This window comes from Chrysochloris asiatica, unplaced genomic scaffold (assembly GCF_000296735.1).
Source record: "Chrysochloris asiatica unplaced genomic scaffold, ChrAsi1.0 scaffold00205, whole genome shotgun sequence".
NCBI lineage: Eukaryota > Metazoa > Chordata > Mammalia > Afrosoricida > Chrysochloridae > Chrysochloris > Chrysochloris asiatica.
The window spans coordinates 5,319,887-5,333,025 of NW_006408723.1; positions in this window are offsets into that span (position 1 = coordinate 5,319,887).

Here is a 13,139-nt window from a genome sequence, read left to right on the forward strand (position 1 = left end):
GATCTTGCAGTCCAGGAGCGGAAGACTCTGGGACCATCCATCTGTGACAAGATAGGAGTGTGGGACCCTATCCAGAGAAGCAGTGATGCCAAAGATGGAGGCAGAGATGATGATGTGGAGAGATGGAGTGGCTGGGGACTCTAGACTCAAGGAGAGAGAGGGACTGTGTGCTGGCTGGGGGAGGAGGGGCAGGCTTGCAGGGTATGCCCTTTGGTTGTTTGAATGATTATATATTCCTGAGTGCTCCGGTGTACATCCAAAAAAAACAGAGGGAATGGAAGCAAATGCTGTTGAATGATGATGCGTGGGTAGGAGAGATTGTAATAATTGTAATGGAATGAAATACAATAGGATGAATGTAAAGCTGATGTTCTCCTATGTAAAATATCACTCAATATACGATAAAAACTAAAAAAAAAAAAAAAAAAAAAAAAAGCAGTTTATAAAGTCCAGTGATTTTGTCTCTACTCATGTCATGATCCATGATCTTAGGATGAGCTGTCTACTTCTTATACAATTGTCTACTTGTGGCCCTCAGCTAAATAAACTGATATTGCTGTATGTCTGCTTCTTCTACAATTGTCTAAATGTGGCCCTTAGCCAAATAAACTGATGTTTAATGTTCACTGATATTCTTCTCTGGTGGAGATGAACTGAACTGAGTACATTGCGTTAGTGGCTAAAACGATTTGAACAAAATGCATTAGTCAGGTCTAATACAACATATTTGTCAGGCCTCTTTTAACAGATTTTAACAGAGATGTTACATTTGTGACTGCTTTCATTACTTTTATTAACAGTTGGAATCTTCTTATAGAGAATCTACCCTTGGAATATATTCTGCCAAAGAGGATGGTCTTGAAACTACTCAGTGTTTTTTGTTTTGTTTTTGTTTTAAATAAGGGTGCATCTGCTCTTTTACTAACCAAATTCAGAATTTGTCCCTTTGTTTTAGATCAATGTATTGTGAACTTCCACATGGAATCTCTAGTTTTCTTGTAAGGTTCTGAACTTGGGTGCCTTACTTTCTGTGGATTAATGGGATTCATTCACAAGCAGGGGGCACTTCCTTAAAGGAGGGGTTAGTAGGACCCAGAGGTAGTGGTGGTGTTCAGCCTTCTGGAGCTGTTTTGTTGTTGTTTTTCACTTTCTCTGTATGTTCAACTCCCTCTCCCAAGCCCTCTCAGCTTTACTCATGCAGATTTTTCTATGCTACAAGCTGGAGCTCCATGCTGGCAGAGGGTGAGAGCCAAGTTCCTCTTTTTATTTTTTACTCTGGCCTCTAGCCCTTCTTGGAGGTTGCAGCCATAGCCCCACAAACTGTCACTCCAGCTCCTTTTAACTGTAGATGACAAAATCCAGCAGGTCGTAATTAATTTACAACAATTGTTATTGTGTGCCATCGAGTTGGTTCTGACTCATAGTGACCCTGTGTAGCATTTCTGAGGAGCAGCTGGTTGAATTTGAAACCCTCAGAAGTAAAAAACTTGAAAACCTGTGTAGGAAAAGTAATGTGAAGCTAAAGAAAATTAGTTAAAAAAAGTTTTTAGACAGAAATAGCCCCAAATATAAAGATTAGTATTATTTTCTGAAAAACTTTTAATATACCACATAACAGTTTTAGAACAATATCTTCTGTATGTTAATTCTTGCCTCTGTTAGTTAAATCCACTGGTCTTTGTGCTATCAGATGTAAAAGAAACAAAGTTATGACTAAGATTAGTGGCAAAAATTTAGATTAATAAAATTATGACATTAAATTTTGTCCAGTATTAGACAAAAATATAAAGGGAAATGCCAACATGAATTTTCAGTCAACATGAGATTCTGACACTGCTTTGACTGAATAAAACCTTTTAGCCCCTTTTTCATAAATAAAAATCCTTTTTGATTTTTCATGAAGTTCTAAATTGTCAGGAGTTTATTATGCTCAGGAATTTGTTCTGCTAAAACCTTTGTCTTTAAGGCAGATTTTATAACAACAAAAGTTAACAATTTAAGTTAACTTGAAGGCTTTTGACTGTGTGGATCATGACAAGTTATAGAAAACATTGTGGAATATGAGCATTCGGGAACAATTGATTAATGAAGAACCTGTACTTAAACCAAAAGGCAATCGTTCAAGCAGAACAAGGGGACATTGCATGGTTTAAAATCAAGAAAGCTTTGCCCAGGATTGTATTCTTTCACCACACTTACTCAATTTGTATTCTGAGCAATAATCCAGTAGCTAGATTGTATGAAGAAGAATATGGCATCAGGATTGGAGGAAGACTCATTAACAACCTGTGATATGCAGATGATACAACCCTGCTTGCTGAGAATGAAAAGGACTTAAAGTACTTATTAAGTTCAGAGACCATTGAGTCACACCTCATTGTAAAGAAAACAAAAATCCTCACCACTGGAGCAATAAATAACATCATGGACAAATGAAGAAAAGATTGAAGTTGTCAAAGACATTTTACTTGGGGGAAATTTTGCTTTGTTTTGCCCTATAGGATTCTATCTGGAAAGGTCTCAATTAAGGTATATATGTATGCTTGTCTGATCACCCATTCTTAGCCAGCATTCTCTCTCTCTCTCTCTCTCTCTCTCTCTCCCTCACACACACACACACACACAATTAAACCTAGGTCAAAATTAGAATAAAAACAGAACAAATTGGACAATTAAAAAATTCTCAAAGCATGTATTACAGTTGTTTCTATTTCTGCATGATTAATTATAGTAAAACTAGAACCAGAATGGAAATAACTCTCTGCCAGATAGTACTTCAGCCAAACCTGGTTATATAGCATCTTGAAATTTCCTTTTTCTCTAACTTTGGTGGGAGCTTCTTGCAAGCACTCCTGTAGCCTTTGGTAAACTGCTATCTGCTCTACTACAGTTAGAGAACAGGGCTCTTTTCAGGGTCCATTCTTGCACTGCCTTCTAAGCACTGGGCTTCAATAGACTATCTAGTCTCTGGAGTAGACCCTTAGGCTAATTTAGGGGCTCCAGGGCTCCTGGTCTGAAAAGAGAAGTAAAATACAGAAAGAAGCCTCCAAATACTGGATGGAGTTTAGAATGAAGTCTCAAGAGTCAGAAAAGCCTTACAACAGAAAAAAAAAAAATTTCCCCAGGCCTTTTCCTTGGTGCTAACCAGAACACTGCCTCCAGGCTACCCTACCAGAACCACTCCCCAGCCTTCTTATAGGACTTTCACCTGTTCTTGGACCTGAACTGGTCTTTCTCATAGGACTTATCACCCATTCTTGGCTTTTCCTCATGGGACTTTCACCATTCTTGCACTGTCTTCACGGGACTTACTATCTGTTCTTGGAAGGGAACCCGATAAATTATAAATTCCCTGTAATATGGCTTTTACAGGGGATTTAAAATCCTGGCACTAACAGTTTACACTGTCAGAGGCATCTCTTTCTCTATTTGTTTTCAGTTCAAGAACTGTGGCATCCTCCCTCATTGCCGGTCCATGGGAACCAGAGTCCCCCTAATGCTGGGAGGGGTGCACCATCTCTTTCCCTAGCCTCCCCAGGACTGGGTACACAGGGGATGGAACTAAAGCTGACTCCCACATAGGGCCCCAATATTTGCTACCCCCAAACTTGGGCTTAATTCCCATGAGTGGTTGACTCCAATTAATAAACATCCCAGATAGGCAAAGAATTAGAAATCCTTTATTGTCAAGAAGCCAGATCCTGGGACACTCACAATTTGTTGGTGCCTAGGATGATGATTGCCAGACTATCTATTGCAAGCAATATTTATACAATGTTGAAAACCATCAACATCCTCACGTCTTCACAAGATGATCACACCAATTCACAAGTTGATCAGATATCAAAAGGCTTAACTCTACCAGTGCCTGTCTGGCTGGGTGGCCACTCTTTTCAGAAGCCTCTTAAAGGTGGATCAGGCTTCAAAGCTAGGCAACAATTAACATTATAATAGCATGTATCTAAGTCCTGGTGTGGTGCCATACAATAAGCACTGGACCACAGAGTCTGTTTGAATAGCGAGGTCCAGCTTCAGACTCACTAGTCAATCCAGAACTAACTTAATGGCACTTAACAACAACAAAAATTAAGAAACAAGCACAAAAATGCGTGTGGGGGAGAGGAGGGATATCTCATGCAATGTGTGATTATTTTGTCTATGCATGCTCTCATCAGATCTTTCTACCAAATTCCGAGGGGACTGTCAAAAGTTACTGAAAAAATGGAATTAAAAGATAATTGAGTTTTTCCATGAACTCTTCATACCTACTGGGTTTTGAACCATCAACCATTTTGTTAGTAACCCAAAGCTTAACAATTTGTTCCACCCAGGTACTCGTACCAGTATTATTTCTGGAGCAAAATATTGGATTGTAACAGAGTTTCTCAAATGTTGTTGTTAAGTTCCATCAAATTGGTTCTAACGCATAGCCATCCTGTATTGGGTTTCCAAGGAGTGACTGGTGAATTTGAACTGCCTGTCTTGCAGTTAGAAGTCCAGTACTTATCCTATAGCACCATACCAGGACTCCTGTCAAATATTAGTATGCTTAAAAATCACTAGGGGAGAACAAACAAGATGGTGGATAGGGTGGAATTGCAGTGAGGAGCTCTGTCAACAACAACACAGAATACCAGACCAAGCAGGTTCAGGGGATGGTCCCAGAACTCTGAACCACTTATAAAGGAATATTTAGAAAGTTGGAAGGCTTACAGCCAGTGGAATTTGTAGCAGAAGCAAGAAATCCAGTGCTTTCTAATCCAAGGTGCTCAGCTGCTTCCTGAGCAGCCATCTTGGGCGAGACTGAACCAGGGAAGGATCAGAGCAGCCACAGATTCCTCACAGACCCACGGAGATAAAGGAAAAGAATGAAAAGGGAAGCCCATCTCCTGATCACATCTACCTGGAGGCAGTCATAAAACATAAAAAATACCAAAACATACACCCATCTAAGTTTTAAGGCCACAGCTAACCACTAAATATGCCCAAAAAACAGAAACAGATGACCATATCAGCACATGTTCAGAAACAAGATAAAGTGACTGAGGCAAACAAGCTGGAGTAGACCTACACTCCATACTGGAAGGAGGGCAGAAAGAGATCCAAATAATTAATAATAGAATATAAGAAATGGACAATACACTGAAAGGACAAAGGAGTAGAATTGAAGAGATGGAAGCCAGAACTAGTGAGCTGGAAGATAAATCTCTCAATACCACTAAAATAGAAGAGCAAACAGAAAAAAAGGATTAAAAAAATCTGAAGAAGGTCTAAGATTCATGTTGGACAACATGAAGAGCAATAACTTAAGAATTACTGGCATTCCAGAACAGGAAGAATCACACAAGTCCACAGAAGAGATAGTTGAAGAGCTTCTGGAAGAAAATTTCCCTAACATCTTGAAAAGTGAAGGATAAGCATCCAAGAAGCTCAACGAAACCCAGGAAGGATAAACCCTAAAAGAAAAACACCAAGACATATAATAATCAAGCTCTCCAAAATCAAAGATAAGGACAGAATCCTAAAGGCAGCTAGGGAAAAGAGAAGTGTAACATACAAAGGCAAGCAAATCAGACTACGCTTAGCTTTCTCAACAGAAACCATGCAGGCAAGAAGGCAATGGGGAAATGTATATAAAATCCTGAAAGAAAAAAGTTGCCAACCAAGAATCCTCTACCCAGCTAAGCTGTCAATCAAATACCGGGGTGTAATCAAAACATTCCAGGATAAACAGGAACTAATGGATTTTGCCAAAGCCAATCATGTGATAAAAACATCCTAAAGTGAGTTCTGTGGACAAAGAACCAATGAGAACAAACACCAACCAGAGATTGACGTACATGGCAGCATCACCCAGAAGTCAGTTGACAAATGGAAGAGTCGAGAACAGAATAAAACTATAAGAACAAATTCAGAGAATCTGGGATGTCAGTCAATGATCAAAACAATTACAGTGTGAAAGAAGAAACAGACATTTAGGTGGTGGGAAGTTAAATTACAGGATAAAATAGACTGTCTTATATAGAGGGAGAAGTTAAAGGATTATAAGGTAACCACAATGGTGGGGTTGGGGTGTGAGGTTTCGTGAGAGGTGGAGGGAGGCAATGGGGGAGGTGGAGTAAAGGCAGATACATCATAGTTCGGGTGTTGGGGATAACAGTACAAGAAGGGGCAAGGACGTGGAAAAACAAGGTAGATAGGGGAACACTGAGACAGGTTTGCATGGCCTAAGTGGCACAGAGGTAAATCATGATGCATGTTCAATCTTTGAACAACAGGATTCTGTGATACAGGGATCTAGGCATAGTTTGAAGAGGGGAAATATGCTAAGATGCTTGACTGTCTTATGAATATTGTTTTCCCTTTCCTACTATTGTAAAATAGACCCTTGAGTGGGATAGAAAGGAATGTCAGGTAACATGATTACAGAAAACTTGTAAGCCTGTCTTCAGCCTATAACTGAGTGGAATACTTAAAAAGGGTTCTACAACTTGCCCAGTGAAACAGGCCTCTTGCAGAGGAGACTTTGCAGAGTATAGGACATTAGGTGGAATCCTGAGTCCCATCCAGAACCTTCTGAGGTGGGACATTCCCACTAGAAAGGACAAGCAGAACAGCCTGGAACAGCTAGAGCGACAGAAGATGCATCTTCAAAGAAAGATCATCAGGAAAAACCCAAAACAAAAATGTCAGTATGACTGACTACTGCAAGAATAAGCAAGCTGTTCTCCAGGAAGCCATCAAGGCAAGCAATCAAGTTCCTTCAGGACAAACCCCCTCTAACACTGAAACTCAAAGGGAAAATATGAGTAGGTTTGTAAGCTTGCTGGTGAGCATGTTGGTCTACTGGTGAGTGGAAGAGATCGAAAGGCAGCAATGAAGAAATGGGCTGAGTTCAACCACAGTCCATTGACTCCCGTTGACCTGGGGATGAGATAGAAAAGAGGAAGGGCTGCTGGTCCAATGTGTGGTGAGACATGCGGACACCTGAGCCCGTGGACAAGGACACAACCACAGAGGGCTAGAGCTAAGAGTGAAGCATCCAGCTGATATGAAGCGAGGGGAGATGCACAAGAACACCAAATTTGCAGATAGTACTCATTTGACCTAAAGGTCAGCGGTTCGAAACTACCAGTCGCTCCGCGGGAGAAAGATGAGGCTTTCTACTCCCGTAAGGATTTACACCCTCGGAAACCCTGTACAGGGTCGCTATGGGTCAGAACTGACTTGAAGGCACTTAACAACAACAACTCATTTGACCTAGCCTCGATGGCTTGATAATCAGAACTTGACTAGAGGAAGATAAAAAAGAAAAAAAAAATGATAAAGGAAACAAGGGTAAATTGCTACAATTTGATGAACAACCTATACTCATGGAGGTAGTAACTCTAATAACAACAGAGAGGTAAGAAGTCTTCACATCAAGTATCAATGCTATCCCTCTGTACACAGGGTATAGAGAGATGGGTAACTTAGACATTGGCTACCTAAAATGAGGGGGCAATAAAGACATGAAGTGACTGGCTTACAAGGTTTTAAGAGGGAGTTTAAGAGTGTTTGGGGGAAGAAAGAGTCCCCACTTAATAGTTGTCATCTTGTCTAGATAGGTCTGGTTAAAAGAGATGGAGATATGATTCTTATGATTCAATAGTGAGTAATTGTTATCATGACTAATTGAGACTGTCACAATTGTAAAAGGTAGAAGTTTTGTAACAAAAATGGGGGAGCAGTTAATCTTACAGTCGAGAAACAGGATCCTAGGACCATCAAGGGAGAAGAGCACAAATGGAATGGGAGACCTTATCCAGAGAAGCAGCGACACCAGAGATGGAGGCAGAAATGGGGACATAGAGAGGGGGAGTGGCTGAAGACTCTAGATTCATGGGAAGAGAGGGACTAAGAGATGGTGTCCATGAAGCAGACTTGCAGAATGTGCCCTTTGGTGGTATAAATTATTATATATGCCTGAGTGTTTTGGTTGTTTTTTTGTTTGTTTTTTTGTTTGTTTGTTTTTTTAAAGAGCTAAAGTGAATAGAGAGAAATACTGTTAACTGATAGTATATGAAGGGGAATGTAATCATTGCAATGAAACAAGCTGTATGATTTGTTGAATGTAAAACTGATGATCTGCCCTGTAAACTTTCCCTCAATCCACAATGAAAACTTAAAGAAAAAAAAATCACTAGGAGTGCTGCTGGAAATAGAGATTTCCAGTTTCCACACCCAGAAATTTTTATTTGCTGGGTTTGAGAATGGGCACAGGAGTCTTGATTTCAGTAAATCTTCAAGTGTGTCAAATGCAGATTTGGCTGTGGGATGTTTGTGATCTACAGTTCTTAATAAGAAATTTAATCCTCAGGTGACTTTGCTTAGTTAATGAATAAGCAAAGAGAGGTATAGCTAGTAGAGTGTGCCTTTGATAGATTCTAATAGTTCTGGGATGAATATATAGCCCCTGAACCAGACACTTGCTCCCTCCTTTCATGAGTCACTTCTTCCAGCATCTAAACAGGAGGCAGGGAGGTCCATTTCTCTATCCCACGTGACACCAAATGTCAAGAGCTGAGCTGAGCTAGAGAGGACTAAGCTGAGATGTCATGTATTGGCATAGCTGATTAAGACAACACTTACATACACACATTCTCATGCACTCTCTCACATATACATTGCCATACACTCATGCATGCAACCTTACGATTACTCACACATACACTCGCACACACACTCCCATCTTTGAAGTACAAGGCTACACAAATCTTTTTCTTCAGCATCCCACAGGATCTAGTCCTCCTTTATATTCAGAGCTCACCTCATGAGGAATGCAATCCTATGTGGACCCCTTCCCACTCTTTATGCTAGTCTGTGGATTTGTTACAGGAACTCTGGTGCTGCTGCTGTCCCCTTTCACAGATGGGGAACTTAGGTTTGAGGAGCTAACGTGCCCAATCCTCAGCCTCTGCTTGGCACCCCAAGCTTTGTTGCTTTCCATGCCAGAAGACTCCTCTGTCTTCCAATCCTTCCTGTCCTTTGCTCTTTGACTTGGAGGTTAATAAACTAAACGAGCATTTGCTTATCTAAGTTGTTTGCAAAAATACTAATTCAGTTGTTGTTGTTTTGTGCCATGGAGTTTGTTCTGTGCCATGGAGTTTGTTCTGACTCAGCGTAGAAGGCATCTATTACAGTTATGGTCAGTCAACTACAGTCAGCACAGTGGTTTTTAACAGGAGACAACTTTGGCCACAGGAAAATTTGGGAAATGTCTGAAGACATTTTTGGTTGTACCCTTGTGGGGATGTTGCTATTGGTACTTAGTGGGTACAGACCAGGAATGCTGCAAATATCTTATAATTCATAGAACAGTAACTACAGTCAAGAATTATCCAGCCTAAAATGTCAATTATGCTGAAATAAAACAACCCTGGGTTAATTTAATGAAAGATCCCAGATGGAAACTGGTGAGGTCACCAAAGTGGGTGTGAGAAGGATAAATGCAAACATCTTAATATGTAAATACAGGAAAAGGGAACATGGCTTTATAACTAGCAAAAAAGGAAGGCTTTTCATTGCGAAAGTCTGGTGGAGGCTAAACAGCTGAGGAGGCCCAGGACTGATTAGTGGAACTATTATTGCAGACCTGGGCAAGAGGCCAGTGCCTGTGACATGTTTACTAAATCACAATGGCAACATCAAAACAGGGCACATTTAAAAATGAGTTTTAGGCAAAATAAAACTTTGGCAGGGGGTAAAGTAACCAGGATAGTGAAAATCCCAAAATCCAAATCCACTGATTTTGAGTTGGTTCTGACTCATAGCAACCTTGTACAGGGTTTCTGAGCTTATAAATCTTTACCGGAACAGAAAGACTCATCTTTCTCCAGTGGAAAAGATGATTGATTTGAACTGCTGACCTTTAGGTTAGCAATATACTGCTTATCCTACAGTGCCACCTGGGCTTTTTTTTTTTTTTTTTTCTTTCTTTAATTAATGTCAAGTGTAGAAGAGTTTGTTAATGTTAGCTCTGATCAAGCATCTGAAATTGCTTTATGAAGCAGAACTAGAAGTGTCCTGTGTGTTCCAGGAGGTATACTATGAATTGAGGTGCAGGAGAAGGAGCAGAAATTAGAGAAAAAGGTGTTTTCTCACCAAAACATCAATTATATACTTGTATGTTTTCCATTAAGAAGCAATGAGCTCTTAAGAAACCATTTTTCCCATCAGATGCAGCCAGGCCATCTGTCCAGTGACTGGGAGAATCTAGAAGATTCTCAGACTCTGGGGCTCCACCTATGTAACATAGTAACTGTACATTTAAATTTTTTATTACAAAAGCAATATAAATTAATTGGACAAACTAAAATAGAGAAAGAGATCAGCATGTTTCCATTTAACAAATCTTCTTTGAGCAGCTGCTCTGTGGTCAGCCCTGGAACACTGGGGATATGTCAGTGAGGAAGTTGAGCAAGATGACCAGTCCTGTGTAGCTTACATTTTAAGAGGAGGACAGATCATAAATAAATAAGCAAGAAAATAAATTAAAAAAAGAAAATAAGCATTTATCACAATATGTGATAAATGCTGTGAAGGAAATGGATACATTAATGAGGTAAATATAAATGGGAACAAGCAAGGTTGGGCACAGGCAACCACCTTAGATTGAATTATCAGGGTATACCTATCTGAAGAGGTGATATTAAATTAAGGACCGAGAGTTTAAATGGACGAGTCATGCCAAACAAACCAAACCAAGCCAAACAAACAAAAACAACTAATAAAAAATTTAAAGGCTGGGAGACAGGACAAGAAGAAAGATGGTATGGCTGTTTAGAGAAAATGTGGGGGTAAGTGAGCAAGAGGAGGCTTGGACCAAATCAAGAAGAGTATTTAGGATAGGGGAAGAATGTATGGGGTGTGACATGAGATGAAAGCTGTTTTAGAAATCTCTCTCTGGCTGCTGTGTTGGAAATGGGCTACAAGGAATACAGGAGTGAAATGAAGATGGTTAGAAGAGGGACTCTCATTTAGATGAGAGACAGAGGTAACTTTAGTGAGGATGTTGTTGTTAGTGTGTTTACTTGATTCTAACTCATGATGATCCTGTATAGTGTGAGGGAAATGATGAGAAGAGGATGGACCTGCAATATATTTTGGAGGAAAACTAATAAAAGAACTTTGGAGACCAGCTTATCTAAACTCCTAGATTCACCTGTTCCTCAACAATGCCTGGTTTCTGAATGGGGCTCTTGGCTCCTTAAGAGAACTCATACTAGTGTGTAATAGATGCTTTGTTAGAAAACACTTTCTTCTCTGACTCAGTGGATTAGACATGAGAAGTAAGTGAAAGAAACCTGAAAGCTTCTATGTTTTGTTTTGTTCCTCCCTCCCCCAAACAATTGGTAGTTGTGGTTTTATTTCCTTAATTAAGACAAGCAAGGAAGGATTGCATTTGATGGAGGGACAGCATAAGGAACCAAAAGCCCTGTTTTGGGTACATGAAGGTTGAGTTGCTTGTTAGATACCAACAAGATGTTAGTGGTTAGGCAGGTGTGCAAGTCATGAGACCAGTGGGGAAAGAGAGATGTAAGGTCCATGGCCATGTGGTTGGCACTGAGGATGGGGATAGGAATGTGTGAGTTGAATGAATGTTGTTGTTAGGTGCCATCGAGTCAGTACTGACTCATAGTGACCCTATGCACAGCAGATCCTTTGCACAACTGCCCGATCCTGGGCCAACCTCACAATTGTTGCCACACTTGAGCCCATTGATGCTGCCATGTCGCCAATCCATCTCATTGGGGGTCTTCCTCCTTTTCTCTGACCCTCCACCTTACCAAACATGATATCCTTCTCCAGCGACTGGTCCTTCCTGACAGTATGTCTGAAGTATGGTCATCCTGGTTTCCAAGGAGCCCTCTGGCTGCACTTCTTCCAACACTTCTTCTAACACAGCCCATGGCACTTTCACTATTCTCCTCCAACACCATAACTCAAAACCATCAATTCTTCTGTGGTCTTCCTTATTCACTGTCCAGCTCTCACATGCATATGAAGTTATTGAAAATACCATGGCTTGTGTCAGGTGCACCTTAGTCCTCAAGCTGACATCTTTGCTCTTCAACACTTTAAAAGGGGCTTGTGCAGCAGATTTTCCTAATGCAATTCATAACTTGACTTCTTTGGTGCTGCTTCCATGAGTGTTGATAGTTTATCTAAGCCAGTTAATGTGCACCAAGTCATAGTTGCAATAAAACAACTCTACTTTCAGAAACTATCACTAGCACAAACATACCACCAACACCAGCACCGACAAATGCCTCTTCCTTAACCTGTGCTCAGGGTCAAGTCCAATACCAGAAATCACACCATCACAAGAACACTACTCTATGGTTCTGACACCTAAGTGGAGCCTCTTCATCCATCAGCCAAACGCATACTTGGAAATGGATCTTATATATACCATCAAAGCCACCAAGGATGTCCCTTTTATGTACCTGTAGATTTGGGCCAGGCCAGGCCACTCCAAATTTATATGTGCTTCCAGAGGACCTGGTCATGGCCATCTCATCTCTGGTCAGTTCATTTCAACTTGGGATTCACACCCAAATATAAGCGCAGTTGGGAATGGGAGTGGCAAACCAATTATTCAACAAATGTAGTAGTCACATTATTAAAATTTTTTAGAAATCACAAAGTGTTTGTTGACATTTTATTTAAAATTCTGTTATTTTAGGTGTACTTTGTTAATTTAAGTCAACAGTGCTCTGTCACTGGGTAAAGAGGACATGAGAACCCACAGGAGCAGCCCGGGACAGTGGCACAGTGCAGTGGCATTTGAGTTAGATCTGATCTGAAAGGACAGAGTACGGCCAGGGAAGCATGAAAGTGCACCCCCCAAGTGGAGGAAGTGCCTTGAAAACAGACATGACAGAGAGGCACTAGTAGGCCATTGTCTATGCCCCAGCCCTACATAAATGAGGTGGAGAGTAGGAGAGGATGAGAGCATGTGAGAAGGTTTGGGCAGTGTTTTTTGTTTGTTTTTTCTTAAGTGTTTTATTGTGAATTATGTGCTAGTTTACATGGGAGAACATTAGTTTTACATTCATTCTATGGTATATCGTCTCATTGCCATGGTTACAATCCCC